The sequence below is a fragment of the Eumetopias jubatus genome, unplaced genomic scaffold, assembly GCF_037043125.1.
Source record: "Eumetopias jubatus isolate StellerSeaLion01/CBP00866 unplaced genomic scaffold, mEumJub1_p1.0 scaffold_2, whole genome shotgun sequence".
NCBI lineage: Eukaryota > Metazoa > Chordata > Mammalia > Carnivora > Otariidae > Eumetopias > Eumetopias jubatus.
The window spans coordinates 141543445-141565080 of NW_028274808.1; the positions used below are offsets into that span (position 1 = coordinate 141543445).

Genomic DNA, 21636 nt, shown 5'->3' on the forward strand with positions numbered 1-21636 from the left:
ATCTGGGTGGGGTGGGGTGTGTTATTCTACCTAGCATCACTTCCTAGTAACTTACTAGCTGTGTGACCTTATGCAACTTACTCCTTTCCTCTAGGACTCAGTTTACTTTTCTGAAAAACAGGCAAGGTGACAATAATAGCCCCTGCCCCTGAGAATTATGGAGACAATGAAAGTAAATTATGGTAATAGATGGAAAGCTTATCACAATTCCCGACACAGAGTAAGGGATCAACCGTTGTTAGCTTTAATCAGTATCATCATCATTATCATCATTTATAGGGGGAAGTAGGTAAAGAGGTCCTACACACTCAGTCCTCCACCCCTTGTTGCATGCAGCAGAATGAGCACCATCATAGAGACCCCCTATCTTTCTCCCACCTCTTCCTTTGCCCAACCCCTACCTCAAGACACTGAAGGAGGAACAAGTTCAGCAGACACCATGAACAGACAAGGGAGAACTACACTCCAAGTTAAGTCCTTTGAGCTTCTGGTATTTGAACTCTGTAAGTCAGCTACTGGGCTCATCTGTCTTAGAAAGAGGCTTGTGAGGTCGCTCTAGCCCCAAACCAGTTTCTCAGAGTCCCCTGAATCTGTGGAGCCCTGGGAATCCCTTGGCTTTGACAAGGGCAAAACTCTCCAGTTCCTGGGGTTTGGGTCTGTGTGCGTGTGTGTGCGCCCACAGGTGTGAATCTTTGCCTCCTCAGAATGCGTACTGGGATTGCTTTCCCTCTCATTGAATTCCTGAGCCCCCTGCAGTCATATATGCCCCATCCCAGTGAACTCCACTGAACTTCAAAGAGAAATTCTCTTCAGGGAACAAGAGGCCAACGCGAGCTGGATCCCAGCGGGGCCTCAATTCCCTCCTTCTGCTCCATTGAGATGGAAGACTTGAGCATTTCTTTAAATGTAAAGGCATTTATTTATAGTTTACTCCATTCCTCAAATAATTTCAGGCCTCTTAGTTAGCATGGTTATTCCGTGTTCCTAAGAAAGAGCCTTTGCCTCGTTTGTTTCTGTTCAAGTCATAATGTTTTCATTTATTCAACTGATTCTGCTGTATTTATTCATGAAAAGACAGTATATTATGTACAATATACATATATATAGAACATATTAAAATGTACATATACGGAGAATATATATGTATATATCAACCATTTTACAAATCAGAGAAAGAGAACGTCTTTGAATTTTTTTTTTAAGATTTTGTTTATTATTTTAGAGAGAGAGAGTATGAGTGGGGGGAGGATTAGAGAGACAAGCAGACTCCCGACTGAGTGAGGAGCCCGACTAGGGACTCGATCCCAAGACCCTGAGATCATGAGCTGAGCTGAAGTCAGATGCTTAACCGACTGAGCCACCCAGGTGCCCCACTTCTTTGAATTATTAACCACATCAATGGAGAGCTCAGATCTTTGGAAAATAAATAAAACTTATAAATTATATATGTATTTCATGTATTTCATACATATACAGAGTAAGTCCATTTCTTATTATCAAATAGAAATAGGAATCATGGGACAATAGTTAAATGTATACAAATGCACACCCTTGTGAAATATATATATATATACTGGATCTCATTTTAGATAACAATTTCCAACTCTTCCTTCATCAAATTTACATCAAAGTTTCTGACATACTAAAATGATCAGGCTTTAGTTTTTTCTTATCTTTTTTTCTCCATTCCTGGTTTGGTACAAATTCTAGTGCTCAAAAACTAGAATCAGGGGCAACAAGAAGAAAAATGACAAATCTCTAGCTGTTTTGAATATTTGCTCATCCACTCTTAAGAAAAGCCACCTTACCTAATCAGCCCTCTAGCACTTTGTCCTGTTGTTCTGAGATGAGTTTCATGAATGCCTAATGGCCCCATCATAGGCCAAATATTCTTCTGCTTCCAAAGGAAAAGTCTGCTGGGGCCAGAGAATCATTAGGAGGTTCATTGAACTTTATGAACTCTTTGTTTCCCAACGTTTTCCAAAGTTTCCCCTAGGTTTTTAGATTTATAATATTGAGAAAACTTTTGGTTTCAATAGGCAGAACCGTAATATGATAAGGGTGGCTCTTCTTCTTGCTATTATCTTAGACAGACTGACTTCTTTGTCTCTCCAAAAGAATTCTCAGGGGTGGCTGAGCTAGGAGGAAGCCAGGTAATAAAACTCACACAAGGTCCCCTCCTGTATAAGATAACAATAGTATTCTATGAGTCACCCTTGTGAACTACCGACATTTTCAAGCTGCATGACATTCCAGAGGCCAGCAAGATACCTGAGCAGTAACCAGCAAGAGGATTTCTTCACTCAGGAGTTCTAAACCATGATTTGTTTACTTACCTTCTATCAAAGCCATATAGTGTTTAAGCTTTGGGACCAGACTGCCCAGGTTCAAATCCTGCCCCCATGCTTAGAAGCTATGTGACCTTCAACAAGTTATTTGACCTCTCTATGCCTGCTTCCCTTTCTGTAAGATAAGCTTAATAACACCCCTTTTAGGATTACTGTGGGGATTAAGTAAGTCAATGCACATAAAGTGTTTAGAAAAATGTCATTTAGTAAATACCCAGTAAATGTCAGTTACTCTCAGTACCCTATATTCTCTTCCATCAGTTAGGAACACTAATACCTCTTTTACATACCTCACAGGTTATTTTAAAGGTTAAAATGAGAAAAAGTTTTTTTTTAAATAAGAAGACTAGAAAAAGGCTTCTGAAGAGAAGCCGGATGTTGGAAAGGCAGGAAGTTGGAAATAAAACAGTAGAAGAAACGTTAGCATTAAGGCAACGGAAGGAAAGAGGGGGAGAGAACAGGACATTTGTGCTCACGCCTACTGTCTATGAGGGGTCTGACAGGCATGATGTCAGACTTTACAAGGTAGGTATTTTGTCAACAACAAAACTAAGCGCTTTACAAGGTAGGTATTTTGTCAACAACAAAACTAAGTCTCAGTGAGCTTAAGTAAATTGCTCAAGGTTATACACAGCAGAGCCCCAGCCCAAACCCAGATCCCTCCAAAGCCAAAGCCCATCACTCATTCTCCCACTCAACTATGCAACAGGCAGCACACCCCCCTCCTTCAAGAAAACAAAGCCATTCACTGTGTCCGTGACTGCCGGTATGATGTCAGTGATCAAGGAATGGTTACACACTGCTCAGTATAGCCTTCCACTCCGCGAGCGGGCAGTGGGTTCTGGGGAAGCTCATTGAAAGTAGATCATCATAGAGTAGCAGGGACACCACAGCCATCCCGAGTCAGCTCTACCATGCTTGGCCACATCCGCAGAGATGGCCAAATGAGGAGGTAAGGTACCAGAAAAAGAATAAATAGGTGTTGCATGACAAGTAAGTGAAGGAAGGAAAAATTATGGTCAGTGCTTAATACTTCAGGATATTTTAAGTCCTTCAAAAATACCCAAATTCTAAAAAAAAAAAATTAAAAAAAATACCCAAATTCTAGAATGTTCCCTCTAACCCCATCCCAGCTTTGAACTGCCTGCTATCAGATTTCCACTAGCTCTGATCCTTCTTTGTGGTAGTCCCTTGCAAACCCTCAGGTCATCCTCTTCATTCCCTGAAGATCCTCCCCCACCCCCTTTACTGTCAGACTCCCCCCCCCCAACATTATTTCTGCCACCACACCTGATGCCCATGACCTCATGGATGCTCCTCCAGCACTCTGGAGTCTTCCTGCCTCCCTCCTCTAAGTCATCCCAGCTACCAGCTTCCCTGGTCAGACCCTAGCTCCTGTCATTACCAATGTGCAAAACTTCCATAAGACCAGTTTCAAGCATCCCATTCTCTGGCCACCTCCTCCTTTTTTTTTTTTTGTTTTGGTAACAGGTTTATTGTGATATAATTCATGTGCCATAAAATTCACCCTTTTAAAGTATACAGTTCAATGGTTTTACTGTATTCACAGAGTTGTACAATGATTACCACAATGGACTTACTATTTTCATCATCTCCCCTCCCCCCACTGAAAAAATCCACCATACCTATTACCCTTCACCACCCCTCTCAGTTCTCCCATTGCTCTAGTCCTAGGCAACCACCGGTCTACTTTCTGTCTCTCTATATTTGTCTATTCTGAATATTTCACATTATACAATGCGTGGCCTTTTGTGACTGGTTTCTTTCACTTAGCATAATGTTTTCAAGGTTCGTCGAAACTATAGCATGTATCAGAACTTCATTCCTTTTTATTGGCAAGTAATATTGTATCATATGGATGCATTTCATTTATCAGTTCATCCGTTGATGGACATTTGGGTGGTTTCCACTTTGGGGTTATTATGAATAATGGTGCCATAAGCATTTTGTACATCTTTTTATGTGATGTACGCTTTCATTCTCTGGGGTCTCCACCTAGGAGTGGGATTGCGGGTCATATGGTAATTCTATATTTAACATTTTGAGGAACTACCAGATTGTTTTGCAGTCACTGCACCATTTTGTAATCCCACCAGCTCTGAATGAGTATTCCAATTTCTCTACATCGTCCTCAAACACTTGTTATCTCTTTTATTACAGTCATCCTGGTAGGTATGAATACAATGATATCTCATCATGGTTTTTGATTTGCATTTCCCCCTCTTTTCAGTTCATTTGTTCTAATATTCTGACTCCAACCATTTTTCAATCCCCATAGAGACCTGTCATTCATTGGTCCTCTGGCTCTTTCACTGCTTCTTGCTCATTTTATGAGCTCCCTTCCTTCCTTACCCAACTTAGTGTCCACCAGCTATCATTATAATCAGTTATTTGCATAAACCCTCAGCTCTTTTGCCCTTCTTTCCCTTCCTCATAGTCAGTTGGCAAAACCCCAATCTTGCTTAAATTGAGCTCTCCATCTTCTCTACACTTTTATCTGCACAGATGAAAGTGGCCGGTCTCAGTTTAAATCCATGACCTTCAACCTCCAGTCAGCCTTTAATGCTACTTGGCAATTCTAAATGCATTCGCTTGGCAATCCCAAATCCATTCATTCTTCCACTCCCCTGTTCAATCATGGCTTTGTTGCTCTCCTGAAACCTTCCACCCTTCGCCACCATCCTCACACTGACTTTGCTTTCTATTTCACCAAGAAAATACATGGCGGTCGGAAGACAACCCCTCAAAATCGTACCACCATGTGGATCTTTCTATCTACATATACTTTTTGTTACTAGGGATGGGCCAGCTACAGCAATGTTTTCCTATGTGCATGAGATCCCCTCCTTTGTCACCTATTTAAATACACCATTCCAGCAACTGTCCCCTCTCAGGCATTGTCACATTCTTCCATTCTATTGAATTATTCTCATCACTGGAAAACATTCTATTATTTCTCCCTATTTTACTTTAAAATAAAGTAAAATAAAACAAAATAAACTCCCAATCCTACATTCCTACCCAGCTATATCCCCTTTTCTCTATATATATAGCCCATATCTAATCTGAACTCCAGACTCAGATATTCAATTGCTTGCTGATGGATGTTTATTTGGCATCTCAAATTTTACAAGGATAAAATTAACCTCCTGGTGCTCTTCCTGAACCTTTGCTTTTTATGGCAAATAGCATCACTATCTTCCAATTTCTTGGATCAAAAACCTTAAAGAAGTCTCTCTCACATTACACATTGAATCTGTCAGCAAAGCCTAAATTGCTGCCTTCAAAATATGTTCACAGTCTGACTACTTCTCACCACCCACACTGCTACTGATCTGCTCTGCCCTACCCTTATCTCTCACCTGGATATTTAGTGGGATCCGAACTGATGTGCTGCTGCTTCTTTTTTTTTTTCTTTTTATGTGTTTATTGTTTGCCTTCCTCCATTTTAATGCAAGCTTTATTAGAACATGGACGTTGTTGTATTGCCAGCACAGTAATTGGCATATAGTAGGTGCTCAGTAATTATTTTAATTCTCTTTTGAGTAAGTGGATGAATAATTGAATGAACTAATGTTAGTAAACTGGTATCTCCCAAAGTTCTTCCAACATTGTTGTGTGTAAGCATTCTCTGGAGAGGGCTTTAAAAGATACAACTGTCCATTCTATATTTTGAGGGATTCTCATCATTAGAATGAGAAATGAACTCCAGAATCAGGTATTTAAACTCTCCAAGTTATGCTGAGACAAGTAGTCCCAGAAAGGGGTTTTGAAAAGCTGCCTCAAGTGATTTATTTTCTCTCCAAAGATGTACACCAGGAACATTTAGCAAAACAATGGAGTCCCATCCTTTGTCCCTGGCAATTTGGGACAAATAAAAATATAATCAAACTTTTAAAATAATCAAATAGTAATTTAGTAACTCACTTTCATTTAAAATAATTTTTCTGTTTTCTCTCCATTTTTTCACTATGTCCCTAGGGTTTTTTGTTTGTGTGTTTTAAGTAAAGTTAGGTAATGATTATATGGTGTTGCTATAAAATTCTTTTTTAAAAAAGATTCTAGTGTAGTTAGCATACAGTGTTACACTAGTTTCAGGTGTACTATATAGTGATTCAACAATTCTATGCATTACCTAGTACTCGTCTGATGTGCTGCTTCTGCCCATATGTTCCTTCTACTCATTCCATATCCCTACCCCATAATGTGTATTTTCTCTTTTTATTTTTTTCCGGATTTATTGAGATACTATTGACATATAACATATGTAAGTTTAAGGGGTACAACATGATGGTTTCACATATGTCCCATAATGCATTTTCAGCACTGTAACATGATGGTTTCACACATGTCCCATAATGTATTTTCAGCACTGTAACCAGAGTGATCCTTTTAAAACAAAGTCCAACACATCATTCTTCAGCTTACAACATTCTAATGGCTTCCCAACCCACTTTGGGTAAAAGCTCAAGTCCTCTTAATGGCCTTCAGGGTCCTACAGGATCACACAATCTGCCCCTCTATATCTCCTCGATCTTTTCTCCTGTCACTGTCCCTTGGGGTTACTCTACTTCAGCCACCCTGGCTTCCCTGAGATTCCCTGAACTGTCCAAGGACACATCTGCTGCGTGCTCTTTGCACTTGATGGATACTTGTATTTGGAGCAGTTTCTTCCAGGGAGCCACGTGACCCAATACCCCTCCTCCTTCGGGTCTCCTACACTCACAAGTTTAGCAAAGACTGTCCCAAATTAGAAAATTGCTGGGGTGGGGTTGGGGTTGGGAGGATTTTGGAATAAAAGAGAGAAGAGACAAGAAAAAGGATATTTAAACTTTAAGTTTCTCCTAAGGCCAGGGTCTAGTTGCTTTACTATTTGGTTGAATCCTCAGAAGCTAAGAGATGAGGATGACAATATGTCCATTTTACAGATGAGATAACAGAGGCACAGAGGGATTAGGTCATAATCTCTAATAAATGTCTAGCAAATGGTTGAGCTAGGTGTCCAGGCAAAAACCTAACCTCAAAACCTATCCTTGGTCGCTACATCATAGATTTCCAACTTCCTATTTAGTTGAGAGCAAGCTGGGATGCCTATTACAAAATTCAAATATTTACAAAACTAAAGAGATCAATATGGCTTATTTTTCTAAGTTCTTCACCTTGACTCTACCCTAAAACAAAGTTTGTGTGTTCGCAACTGAAGGGTAGATTCCAGAGATTCCTGGCCGTCTTTCAACTACTCATCTGGGATCATTTTTGCATGATAAAAATTCCAACCTGTGGCCCACTACACACGGTTGCTTGTCAGCAAAGTTACTCCTTCCAGTTGCTGCTGAGGGAGGCATAAACAGAAGGTCCTGCCAGTGAAGGAAATGAAAGGAAAGTAATTTGTTAATGGCTTTCCTCAACAGTGCCATTTCCCAAAATTCCATGCTGGGTGGCCCAACTGTTTAAAAATCCATGCTCCATAGTAGACCTTCTTTTAAGAGGAGCTATAACCCTGGTCCTTGCGCAGATGCCTGAGAAAGCTTGGGGGTGTCTGGCTCCCCCTGTTATTATGCTACTGTGACCCACCCCCACGTCCATTATCTTTCAATTATCAGCGCAGCATTTCTTCCTCCCCCTCTGGCCTATTCTTCTCTCCCGACCTCTGACTTACGTATTTGCTTTTCGCTGTCTGGAATCCTTGCCCGAACTGGCTTCAATCACTCAAAACTCTGTGCTGCAAGGAGGGTGAAGGACATGGGGGAGCAGTGACAACCAAGTGACTCAAATGGAATTGTTTGCCGCCTGACCCCCCGCCAACCTCTCTCCGCCTTCTTTAAGGTGATGGGTTAGTCATTAAATGACCATGAACCATCGGTGAGAGGCTGGTTTCTATTGTAGATTGGCTTCCTATGAACAGTAAATTAGCCCAATAAATAGCTAAATGTAAAATGTCTTCTCAAATCTGATTTCTACTTTCTCCAGTTAAAGTTTGGGAATGAAATGGTGGTCAGAGTGTTATGGAATGTCCCCTACATCTTACTAATTGCCATCAGGGTAACTGTAACTTCCAGTTGGAAATGTTTCCCAGGTGCTAATTAATCTAAAGTTCATCAACTTAATCCAAATAACAATCCTGAGAGGTCAACTGGTATTGTACCTGTTTTACAAAGGGGGGAATGTGAAGTGACTTGCCCCAGAGCCCAATGTTAGATAGGAGCAAGGAATTGGAATTCAAACTCAGCGTGACTCCAAAGTCCATTGGGCAACACACCTCCTGATGGCCGGCAATATCCCATGGGAATATTAATTCTTTTCATCATGTACTGGTTTATTTTAAAAGAACCAATATATTGAGCACCTACTGTGTGCTGGGCTTGGAAGTTATAAAAACATTTGGTTTTTACTCCCTTATAACCTAGTTGAAAATGAAAGGCATATAAAAAGGAAAGGTAGCATCTCCTAGTGTCAAACAGGAATTTGAAGGAGGAAATGCTATGTGTGCTCTGGTTCAGACCAGAGAGTAACCAGTGAGGTCCAGCAGGACCAGGATGGTCTTTTAGAGGGAACCGCTATTGACCTGGACCCAGTTAGCTCTTAGGCCATTTGCTATAAGGGCCCTTGAATTAGATAAAACATGAGCTGGAGAGTAAATCTTTTCTATCGTCCCCAAGGAAGAAATTGAAACAAGGACAATGAAGCATGCCTTATTAAGGGCCAATTTCTCCTTTTAGAAAAAAAAAATGCTAATGGGTCATGGTCAGTGCATACAAAGCACAGACTTTAAAATAACCGTCTTAAAGTTTAGACATTATTCGTTACTTATCTGAAATTCAGATTTAATGTCCAGTATTTTTATTCGCTACATCTGGCAACCCGCTACTCTCACCACCATATCCCATTCAGAACTCCCTTCCTTGAATATCTTTTATTGACTTTGAAAAGAAAAACCTTTAGAAAGGGGAAGGAGACAGGTTAACCTTGCAGACTGGGAGCTTGATTTGGTCCCTGCAGCCAGAGGTGAATTCAGGGGCAAACCTCACATGAACCAAACTATTAGGAGACTGACACATGGATCCAAACCAACCGGACTTATGGTGTTCCAAATCACGCTGTTTTTGGCCAGTGCCTGGAATGCTCTTCCATCCTTCATCATTTGCTTGTAAACTCATTCATTCATTTATTTATTTAGTCAATTCATTCATTGAGTCAGCTAGTATAATCGTGATAATAGCTAACATTTTTTAGGGCTTGCCATGAGCTAGGCACTGTATTAAATGCTTCATATCTATTAAGTCATTTAATCTTTACATAACACTATGATGTCATTACTATTACTATTCACATTTGACCAATAGGGACATTGAGATATAAGTCTTTTAAAAAACCAACCAACAAAAAACCCCACTTGTTTTCAGTCATACAGCTAATAAATTTTGGAGGCAGGATTCGAATCCAGCAGTTTCCAGATTCTGTGTAGTGTCTAAATACTATATTAAATGACTTGCTTTTTAAAACCCTTTCCTCCTGACTCGCCCCGCCCCCAAGTTAGTCATTTCTGTCTCCAGGCGCACGTACCATTGTGAACTTAATAAACTTCATTAATAAGTTTGTTTTACTGCATCATAGATTCTTTGCTTACATGTCCATCTCCTCAGTCGGACTGTAAGCTTCCCCAGGGCAAAGATAACACTTTATTCATTTTTGTATCTTCCATGCCTAGCACAGGTTATGTCCTAAAATAAGTGGTCAATACATGTTGCTGTATTAATTTCTTGCTAGCCGTGGTAAGCTAGAGTGGTATGAGTATCATTCAGGGTCGATCCAGGAAAACAGAAATTATTCTAAGTATTTAAAACACAGGGAATGTAACAGAGGGGATTGATGAGCTCCCAAGCCACTGTGGGAAGCCACCTGCACCCCCACCCCCAGGAGGCTGTAGATCTGTCTGACGGAGACACGGCAGGCAGGATCTAGTGCACTAGAAAAGACAAAACCACCATCACGCCGTCTGAGATCAAGAGACAGGAGAAACAGACTGGCTCTGCCTTCCCCCCTCCCTCCCTCCAATCATTCATCTCCCACTGGCCAAACCCTGCCAGAAGCCAGTTGACTAGGGAGACTGAGAAGCACAGCCTGCATGGGTTAGCCCCCTTGGAAAGGAGCCAGACTGGCTTTAAGGGCAGGAAGACCCAGGACAAGGGGCAGAGCACCTGTCAGAAATCGCACCTCTCTTATGAGCCGCATGAGAAGCTGAGGGTAATGAAGCTGACCACCGCCACAGTGCTGGGTAACAGTGATGGGGGCTGGCCCTTCTGTGTCCCATCGTTTGTCCAGGTCCCATTGAGGATACCACTTTTCTGCTAACTTACTACGTGTTGGCGAAGTCTAAGTTCACATGGATTGGGCTACTTCTTTATGTTTCAACTGATCTCGACAACAACTATTTACTGAGCTACTGCTTTGCATCAGACATTGTGCTAGGTCCAGGGGAAATAGAGCTCAAAAAGTGAGAGGACCTGCACATCAAGGCCTTCTCGATCAAGGGGAAACAGACAACAAATATCTGCCACATGGTAAGGGATAGGACTACAGTAAGCACATATGTTTGAACTTGGGGGCTCCGATGAGGGTCACGCCCACCCCCCCATAGGTTGGAAATGCAGGGATAAGATTGTCTTATGAGAGTTTAATCTGCAAAATCAATGCAAATGGGTCAGAGTAGAGATAAGCAAAGATAAATGAAAGATAGGTAATAACCCCTAAGAATCCACCCGGCTCTGAAACCCTGGGACTCTGCGCTCTACACACACACACCAGAGCGCCACCTTATAGTGTACCTACTGTATACCACGCACACGGCCGGGTCCTTCCATGCATAATCTCCTTTACCGGACCCCTGGCTCTCTGAATGTCACTCCATAAATGCTTGAACTTTATAAACAAAAATTTTACAAATGGAGAATGATGCGAGATTTTCTTTGCCCTGCTCGGGGTCATAGAACTAAGAAGTTGCAGAGCAGGCCTTAGAAAGCTGGCCTCCAGATTCTCATTCCTGCTCTGAGACACTAACTACCCCAGACACAGGAGTGTGTTCGACCGTTGCAAAAATAAAACTTGGCTAAAGGAAGACCCCCTTAATTTCCACTTAGTTGACTGCTTCCCACACTGAGTGCCAACTCTTATTTTTTAAAAAAATTAAGTACATGTAATATTTGGTTATTATTTTTCACCTCAAACAGCTGACTGGGTCAATAAGAGAGGGTAGTGGTTTTCTATCCTTACCATTTCGTTCTTTTTAAATACAAAACCTTTGCAAGGTATGTTGCTTTTAAATGTTCTGCACCAGATGGGAGCTCATTCTTGGCTTTTCCACAACAGTGTGCTCTAAGATGAGACAGAGACTCTTCACCTCTGTCTTCTGTCCCCTGTCACCTAAATGTGGAGCTTGTGGAGCAGCCGGCTCCTTGAAGACAAATGGGAACAGCCTGGAAGCAGGCTTTAGAGTGATGAGGACGATGGGTTTTGACTCCATTGGGTTTCTCTGGGAAATCGCTAAACCTCCCATAGGTTTTTAAGTGCTTATTTCAATTCGAGTATGCTTCTGCCTTGTATAGTCTTACCATTTTTCTGACCCTAAAAAAATGTCCCTACAGTAAACACAGAACAGGTGAAGTCAACTATTATAAGGTGTCCATGAGTAAAATGAAACAAAACAATAGCTCATCAAGATCTGCTGTTTAAGAAGAAAGAAATCCCAGCCTTGATTCTTCCTGTGTATTCCTGCAGCCAGCTCTAAAATTTGAGGAAGTTATTTTATGCCCAGTGGAACAAAGTCTCCCAGTGGAGACTGGAGCGTTTATGCCTTCCAGCTACTTATCGTAAAAGAAGGAAGACTTCAGGAGTCCATGGACAGAGAGAACTGGGGTGGGTTCCAATGGCCGTCATCGTTGGCATTACTGGAAAAGAGCTGTTTGATGGCTCTGCTCATGGGTTTCAGGATTCTCTTTGTGCCATGGAGTGGGAGGTAATTGTTCAACATTTTCCAAATGCTAGCTGAACTGGATGGCTGGCCAAGGACCGTGTGCTTGGGGCAGGCTGTCATTTGGTAATCACTGACTAAGGGCGATACTGAATGCTTTGCAGGGGGATCTGCGTTTCATCTTTAAACCAACCCCCTGAGGAAAATACAGTTATGATTGATACATGCAGAAGTTCAGATGATGGTGATATTTCCAATCTTTTTCCCGTCACAGCACCTCCAGGGCTGAGAGGACAAATCTCATGACACATGTGTATGCCATCGGCAGTGTGCTGGAGGGAAGGCTCAAATTTGGACAGGGTGAAAGTATCCTGCAGGGTTAAGAAAGTGGCTGAGCTGAGATTTAAACCCAAGGCTGTGACTCGGAAACCTGTGCTCTTCATCACTGATTTATACTGTGGTGTACCATCGAATTATTCGTGTGGTGTTGTAAAATTCTCACAAGCATCTCCAAGGGGTGAATTATATGTCTATATTTGAAGGCTGAATATAGCTGAGCGCCTTATGGTGCTGGTGTTGGGACACAGGCCAACCTCTCACTTGACTGGGTTATTCTATTGGATTGTATTTCCAACAATCAGTGCTTTTTAGAGTCACCGTTTGACTAACATTTTCATGGAAATCCTGTCGTCTCATCAGCTACCCTGTAAAAAGATTCTATTCCATGTACACTCTGAGTGGGAGGGTGTTGGAAGTCGAAATTGCAAAGCCAAGCAAACAGTAGAGCTATTACTACCGTAGGAAGCTCGGGAGTCCCGGTTTCCAGTGAATTTAATATATCTGACGGCAATCTGGGAAAGCAAGTACAGTCCTTCGCAATTCGTCCTTTTTATACTCTTCAGTCCACCGAGAAGCTACTTAGGAGGATATTACCCAGCTAGTCAGTGTCCAGCCTCCCCTGTGTGACCATCTCTGTCCACAGGATACAGACGCAAAAAGGGAGCAGGGCTTCTCATCTGCATGTGACTTGTTCATCGGGTCCTCCCTGCTCCATGTTCACTTTATTGGAAGCCTGTATGGGTGTGAGAATTAAAGATCGTATGTGCTGTGTTCCTTTCCCTGGAGACAAAATCTCTCCCTGGGCTTTTCTTCCTCAAAGTCATGTATTTCACCATGTAAGTGTTTATTGCTTATTTGCCTAGAATGTTCAATTCAACGTCCACTGAGAAAAGAGGAGAAGTACCTAAATATACTAAATATAACAGAACTATACACAAATTTTAATCCTCAGGAAGCTCTTCCCCATTTCAGTGGTATTTACTCTTGGTTAAGCACTGAAGGAACCAAGAGGTGTGTCTCTATTACCAAGACCCGGGGGGAGGAAGAGTCGAGCCGTGGCTGGGAGCTGGCAGGGCAGCTGAGCTAAGCCTTGCTCCAGGAACCCAGAAACTGAAGGTGCCTTTCATGAAGCCGATCCCCCACAGAAGACGGGAAATGAACATGAACCTGCAACACCACACACCCAAGTTTTCAACTTTATGTGATGTTTATTCAACACTTTGTTAATCTGTGCCTTACAAAACCAGCCCACTACTGACACAGCAGAGGCAGTTGTCATTTACCCCTTAATGCCTTCCCATTTGCTTTGTAAGCAATGACTTTTTCAGACAAGACCTTGTTTTTTCACTGTTAAAAATGAGAATCTCTGAGGAAAAAAGTAGATATTAGATCTCTAGATAGCACCACTCACCTCAAGAGAATTGGGCCAGGAGCCCCAGCAAAGGGGGAAATTGTGCTAAATGTGTTTATAGGGATAAAACCAATAAGAAATAAAGCTTGGGTACACTATACCATTAAAGTTTTTGTAAGAAAGTTCTACTGTGTTGCTAAAGCTGAGAAAATACTTCCAAATCACATGACTGCAGTCAACATCCAGACCTAGAGCAAAACTACTAAGCAGTAGGATTTGTGCCATAACAAAGATTTTCAAAAGAAAGAAAATTATGTAAACCTCCCCCCTCCCTCCCTCCAAGCTAGACAGAGAGGTAATTAAAAAAAAGTGAAGAAAAGAAAAAGAAAGAAAGAAAATCTTTGCTGGGCTGGAAGAAAAGCAAGAAAGAGAGTAAGTCATTGGTCAGAGTGGCTGACAGAAAGTAGGGGTGATAGAGACCCTCAGAAGGCTTTGAGGCTCTTGGAGCACGTGACTTGTGCCTCCACTCCCCACCAAGAATCCTGCAAAGAAATATTCTCACGGAGAGCCGATGCCAACACAAGGGTCTATCATAGAGCAGGACAAGTTGAGCTGAGAGAAAATCTAAGATAAACCCACCACCACCAAGTACATGCTTCCTGTCATGTCGGAGCAAGACAGAAGAGCAGCCGAAGCTTTCCCATGGCTTCCCTCATACCCTTCCCCCCATGAGACTGGGCAAGAGCAGCTGAGAGAAAGCCAGTGGACTGGGAATGCTCTTATCACCGTGTGTGTGACGGGAAGCCAAAGGGCGGGGGCAGACTATGGACATCGGCAGTGGATGGCAGTGAGGACAGATGCCAACAGCCACAAGGAGGACTTGGCAGTTAGCTGCCCACTCCTTAAATGTCCAGATCATATGTGACAATGCCAGGAACCAAGATCATCTTATCCTTAGGGGGAAGGTTAAGAAAATAAAAAAAGAGTGGGAAGAGGAGAAGAATCTTGAAGTAAGAATTTACTCAAGAAGGACTGGGTTTCCCGAGACTAGAGTCACATCCTGACATAGTTCTTGTCCTGATGTGCTGGAGTTCTCGGAGAGAATTTGCTGGTCTTTTTTATTTTTTTTTTTTTTAAGATTTTATTTATTTATTTGAGAGAGAGACAGAGAGGACATGAATGGGGGAAAAAGCAGAGGGAGAGGGAGAAGCAGACACCCTGCTGAGCAGGGAGCCCAATGCAGGGCTCGATCCCAGGACCCTGGGATCATGACCTGAGCCGAAGGCAGATGCTTAACCGACTGAGCCACCCAGGTGCCCCAAGAATCTGCTGGTCTTGATTGACTGGCAAGGGCAGGCAGCACCCCCAGGAGTGGCCACGACAGAAACATGCTCCCACTGGCTCTTACATGGAATAGCTTGGCAGACATCATCCCTCATACCCATCAGGGAGCTGGTACCTGCCACGGTGTGTTATAAACCCTTTCCCCGGACTACTGTGAAGCTCTGGGGAAGGAAAACCTCCCAAAGCAGACAGTCATGGTAAAGGTCATATTCTTCAGCAGAAGAGCTAAAGAGAAGATTAAGGGTAAAAGGGGGGTAGGGTGGGAATAGGGGGCTGTGTCCTGGTATTTTGAAGTCCCATGGAGGAAGGGCCATTAAATGCTAACCAGTGCTTTTCAAAAAAGAAGGACTGGGTTTTTTTTTTTTTAAATGAGAAGTAATTGAATTTCCTTTGACTTAGAAAGATTTCATTTTCTATTATCAAGAAGGAACTGGGGCTCATGAGTTAATTTAATTCAATTATGGAGAAATAAAATTACTTCTTAGCTCACTTGATATTGACAACAGCAAAAAATTTACTCCCTTGACACATTTTAGTGTAAATACACTGTTACTATTTCAATTGTATCTCAAGTTTCAGAACGAGAAGATTGAGGCCCTCTTAAAGGAGTTTTACCCCTCAGTGCAGGAATTAGAAGGAGCTTTTTTTAGGAGATGTAGCGAGGAGGGGGTGAGCTTTGGGGTTGTCGCCCAGGATCCACGGCCCCCTTCCTTCAGTGAAGCAGCCTTGGTGACCGCACCCCCTCTCCTGTCGGGAAAGCCCAGCCTCGGCCAATCGGCACATGACCTTTCCCCGAGGGGGTTGGTCATGGGTGAGCAGCCAGCACGGAGGACAGGCCTCCTCTCTCCAGAGATGAACACCAAAACACGGCACCAGCCTTAGTTTGAAATGGGCACCACAGAAGGTAAAGAAAAGATGTCTGGCAAAGCGCTAAATCAAATCCACCTGGAGACCCCTGCTTCTGAACTTTCCAGGGTTGAGTCCCTAGGTCGCTTACTGCTGAACCCTGAGTGAGTTGGGCTTTGTGTTATGTGCAACCGAAAGAACCCTGAAATGTCACGGTTCGAGAAAGGGACGTTCTCAGCCGCTAAATCCCAATGTCTGAGTAAAGTAGGGCCTCACAGTCGTTACCTCATACTTTAATGCCTTTTCTTTTTCGTACAAGGATATTAAATGAGAAAAACCAACAAAGAAGTAAAACTGAATTCTATGGAGTGAAAAACCCAGGGTATCCTTTTTTCCCCCCATATTTCACATTTATCTTCCCTCCAACCTGTGACATCATTCTCCTGGTGACCTGTGCACAATGACTCTATCTTTCTTTTCCTTCCTCTTCTTTCCTGCTTAAAGACCAGAGGGGAGGGGCGCCTGGGTGGCTCAGTCGTTAAACGTCTGCCTTCCGCTCAGGTCATGATCCCAGGGTCCTGGGATCGAGCCCCGCATCGGGCTCCCTGCTCAGCGGGGAGCCTGCTTCTCCCTCTCCCTCTGCCCCTGCTTGTGCTCTCTCTCTCGCTCTGTCTCTCTCTGTCAAATAAATGAATAAAATCTTAAAAAAAAAAAAAGACAGGGAGGGGCAGGAGCAAGAGAGAGAAGGCAGGCAGGCTGCTGGCAGGCACCCTGCTTCTGATTGGGTGGAAGGAACATTCCTTCTTAGCTCTTACATAAAACGACGAATGTGTGCTCCCATTGTTCAGGGATATTGGGTGACTCGGAGAGAACAATCCATTCCACAAATTCCACTGACAGCTCATGAGCAGGTGATGCAAGCAGTGGGACACAAAGCATGGGGATCGTTTGCTCTGTCATGGCTCTCAAGCCTGGCAGCTACCGGATTCTTACATTTCACTCACTCAGTTTCTCCCTCACAAACCACTCCCTAGGCTCTTAGGGTGACCTCCCAGGCCAGAGTTTAGAACAAGCCACTGGACAGGACACTTATCAAAGTGCAAACATTGACTTTACAATGTGGCAGGTAAAAATAACCTGCCCGAGTGAGACTCCAAGTGCGTCAGGGGAAGCCAGTGTCCTGGGTGGTATACAGTGTACCCAAGACTTCCTCCTGGACGCCTTCTCTCCCACGCTCATTTCTTTCCTTCCCCTGGCTGCAAACTGACAACGGTCAAAGGGGGGCCGCTGTCTTTACGATGTTAGATTTTTAAGTTTCTGCCCTTTCTGATCTACTCTTTGCCTTTTGGGATAACAGACAAATCCCAAATTGACTGCTGCATACAATAACAGTGCAAGGGAGCCCACTAGCATTGATTGGTTACTTCATTCATTCATTCATTCATCTGGCATCCAGAGCATGCGAATCCAGGAAGAGAGGTACAATTCCCAAGGCTTGGTTTCAGCTCACAAAACCAATGATGAGGTTGGGAGGGAATCCGAGGCTAAAGTCCAGACTACTCTGGAGGTAACACGTGGGTATGGTTCAGGGCCTGGCCAGGGAAAAGCAGAGGATAGAGCAAAATATTTTCAGATGTGATCCAGGTGGGGAAATGCCCCTGCTAAATAATAATAATTGGATCCTGGCATCCATGCTTAAGCAAGGGTGAGTTTAGAGTCAACATCCTGCTAGTTAGAGCTAAATTACATTAGGTTCTGTGCTTAGAAGAATGAGATTGAAAAACTCTACTGGAAGAACTCTCAAAACTCTACATTAAACAATCCAACTGGAAAATGAGCAAAAGACATGAAGAGACATTCAAACCAAGAGGATATATGATGACACATGAAAAGGTGTTCAACAGGACTAACCATCAGAGAAATGCAAATTAAAACCACATTGAGATATCATTAAATACCTGTTAGAGTAACTAAAATAAAAAATAGTAATAATCACAAATGCTGGCAAAGATATGGAGAAATTTGATCTCTCACACGATGGTGGGAATGCCACAGCCATTCTGGAAATGCCACAGCCACTAAAATGCCACGGCCATTCTGGAAAATAGTTTGGTAGCTGCTTTAAAAACTAAACATACATTTACCTATGACCCAGCAACTGCACTCCTGGGCATTTATCCCAGAGAAATGAAAACTTATGTTCCACATAAGCACACGACTGATCACAGCAGCTTTATTTGTAATAGCCCGTAACTGGAAACAATAAAAATATCCCTCAGGAGGTGAGTGGTTAAACAACCTGTGGTATATCCATACCGTGGAATACTACTCAGCAAGAAAGAGGAATAGTATTTATATAACATTACCAAAGTGACAAAATTAGCAATGGAAAACAGATTAGTGTGTTGCCAAGGGTTAGGGACTGTGTAGGAATAACATGAAGGGGATCTTTATGGGGGATGGAATAGGCCTATATCTTGATTACACTGGTGATTGCATGAATTCATATATGTGAGAAAATGGCATGGAGCTATACACATGCATTGTACCAATGTCAAATTCCTGGACTCGATATTGTACTATAATTATGTAAGATATAACCATTTGGGGCAATTGGGTAAAGGATTCACCAGAACTCTTTTGTACTATTTTTTGCAACTTTCTGTGAATTTATAATTATTTTTTAAAAAATTTTCTGGGGGTGGGGCCTCCTGGATGGCTCAGTCAGTTAAGTGTTTGCCTTCGGCTCAGGTCATGATCCCAGAAGCCCATGATCAAGTCCCACATCGTGCCCCACCCCCCCACTCTGCGGTGAGTCTCTTCTCCCTCTGACCCCCCCAACTCATGCATTCTTTCTTTTACTCTCTCTCAAATAAATAAATAAAATCTTAAAAAAAAATTTTTTTTGACCCTACCAAGAGTTTCTGGACCTAAGCCAGATGCTGTGGCTTCTGTGGTTTGGGCTCTCCAGCATCCATTTACCAGTGGTCTCCTGTTCACTGTAGCCACATTTCCTCAGTGGGACCCCCTCTTAGCCACTCTCTGCCCAGATAGTTCCAGTGAAAACACATGACCTGGGCCTCGGCAGTCAGCATATCATGTTCCCGTGAGCCGGTCTAGACTGGATTTTGCTGGAGCTGGAATAGAAATAATTGTTCTTTCGCACTGGACTCGGATCTGGAAGGATAGAGGTCTGGGAACCACATAAGGGGCCGCAAATGACACTGTTGCCAGGGAAACGTTAAGTGAGAAATAGAGAAAGAAATTCCTTTCCGAGGAAATCATGTGAGTCTTGCATCCAGTCATGCCTACCTTCGGACTGTTCTGTTTGTGAGCCAACACAGCTCATAAATTCCAGAACAGGCGGCCCTCTGCTGGTTACCATAACACCTGGCTATTTGGCAGTTAATGTAATCCAGGGAGAGAAAACGGTCTACCCTTCCAGAAACAAAAACGCAAAGAGCTGTCAAGGTTGCCCATGAACCCATCTCCCTGGGTCAGTGGTACTAATGGAAACCTGTTCTCTGGAGCTCGTGGCCACAAGTCCACCGCAGCTACCCTCCTAAGAGTTGATGCTGGAACCTAACACCTGCCGTGGGGGGACGTGAGGGGTAGGGCAGGAAGGAGTCACGTTTCATTAAATAAGGAGGAATACAGATCCTCTGAGCAGATAATATTTAGGTCCCTGTCCCTCCCTCCAACTCCACGTCATTCTGATTTTTCATTTTTCATTTTCATTTTATTTTGCTTACCGTTTTGCTTCCAAATGCCTTCATGTGCAGCCCAGTTTTTGTCCCCTTCCTCTCCTTTGCCCCAGTCACAAGATCCATGGCTCTGGCCCGGCCTAGGCTCTGTTCTCTTCTCTCTTGTCCCTCATGAGGCCCCGAGGAGGTCCAAGGCCCACACCTTCCCTCTCCTCTAGCCTCCGTCTCCCCGTCTCGGTGAAAACGGGGTTCTTTGCGCCTGTGCTCTGGGTCCCAGCCCCTCAGGCTTCCTTCTGCTCGCCCTATACACATGCCCAGATTTCTCTCCTCACGTGAAAACAAACACTGGCCCTCATCCTTTGCCTCCTGCTAATGATTGCCCTATCTCTCTTCGCTTCTCAGGCAAGTTTCTGGAAAGAACATTCTGCCTTGATAGGCTCTGTGCTTCCTTACCTTTTATTAATGCCTAGTCCTTGGCCATCTGGCCTCTGCCTTGTTGAAACTGCTCTCTGAGACCTCCCAGTTGCAACATGGAAAGAACTGGTGTGAGTCTCAGTGTTTGCAGCCCCCGTGTGCCGCCTGACGTTGTTGCCCGCTCCCTCCCCACCAACGCCCTCTCTTGGACTTCCCCGATGCCGTGCTCCTGGTTTTCTTCCCACGTCTCTGTCCACTTCTCCGCAGTCGCCTTGGCGGGGCCTTCTTGTTTTGCCCTGCTTCTCAGAGATTCATGCTTGGCTTTCTGTGTGTCATTACGTTCTTATCGTCACCACACTCTAACTGGGAAATCTCCTCAGAATCTGTGACTTCACTTAACACCATTACAAGTTGCCAAGTCCATTTCCTGGGCTCCAGGTCACCTCACTTGAGGCCCTCCACCAGGGTCTTCAAGTTTCACCTGTCCAAACGGAGCATAGCCTCTGTCTCCCTCTTTGCAGCCCTCCCTCTCTTCCTCCTGCATCCCCTGCAGGGAAGGGTAGCACCAACCACCCAGGCCCCCGAGACTCCCCTTCCTCCCTCCATGTGGTCAGCAGCTCAGCCCTCTGGGTTTTAGCTCGTTCCCAGCTCACCCCCCTCCTCCCCGCCTCTTGATGCCCCTGATTTCTTACCAGCTTGTCCCACCTGGCTCCTCTCCAGGCTTCCCCCCGCACCTAGCCCCCAAGCAAAAATGGTCAGGTTCCACCTTGCTTCGAGCCCTGCCTTGGCTGCTCCTGGTCTTCCTGGAGCAAGGCTTTTCTCAATGCAGCACCCTCAATGACAGGCTTCCTGCCTTTCCTCCTGACAGTTCCCCAAGTGTGCTCTCACCCCTGCAGCTGACTCCTACACTGTCCTTCCAAACGGTTCAGCTGGGTGTCACTTCTCATGGAAACCCTTCTAATGTGCCCAGGTTGGTTCTGTTCCTTCCCATGTGCACTGAGACGGTCATGGTACATGTCCCTGTACTGTGTCCTCCATAACAGCAACATAGCTTATGGGCAAGGGTAGGGTTTCTTTTCTTTTCTTTTTTTTTGGTATAGCACATTTTTCCCCCAAATTTTGAATTTGAAGATTGAATAGTGTCCCCCCCCCACAGGATTCTGCCTACACAGTACCTATGACTATGACCTTATTTGGAAATAGGGTCTTTGCAGATATAATCAAGATGCGGTCATACGGGATTAGGATGGGCCCTAATCCAATGACTGGTTCCTTATAAGAAGAGGGAAATTTGGACACACA

General features: G+C 43.7%; 1 protein-coding gene and 1 non-coding gene across 3 annotated transcripts in view; one reads left to right on the forward strand and one right to left on the reverse strand.

Annotated features, from left to right (window-relative positions):
• The window catches only part of SHROOM3 (shroom family member 3), a 298494-nt gene that overhangs the window by 203662 nt on the left and 73196 nt on the right, over positions 1 to 21636 (reverse strand). The gene's annotated exons all lie outside the window — the stretch shown is intronic.
• LOC114206891 (small nucleolar RNA SNORA3/SNORA45 family) lies at positions 15067 to 15205 on the forward strand. Its single transcript, XR_003608746.2, has one exon. It is a non-coding gene; the product is annotated as a small nucleolar RNA SNORA3/SNORA45 family (small nucleolar RNA).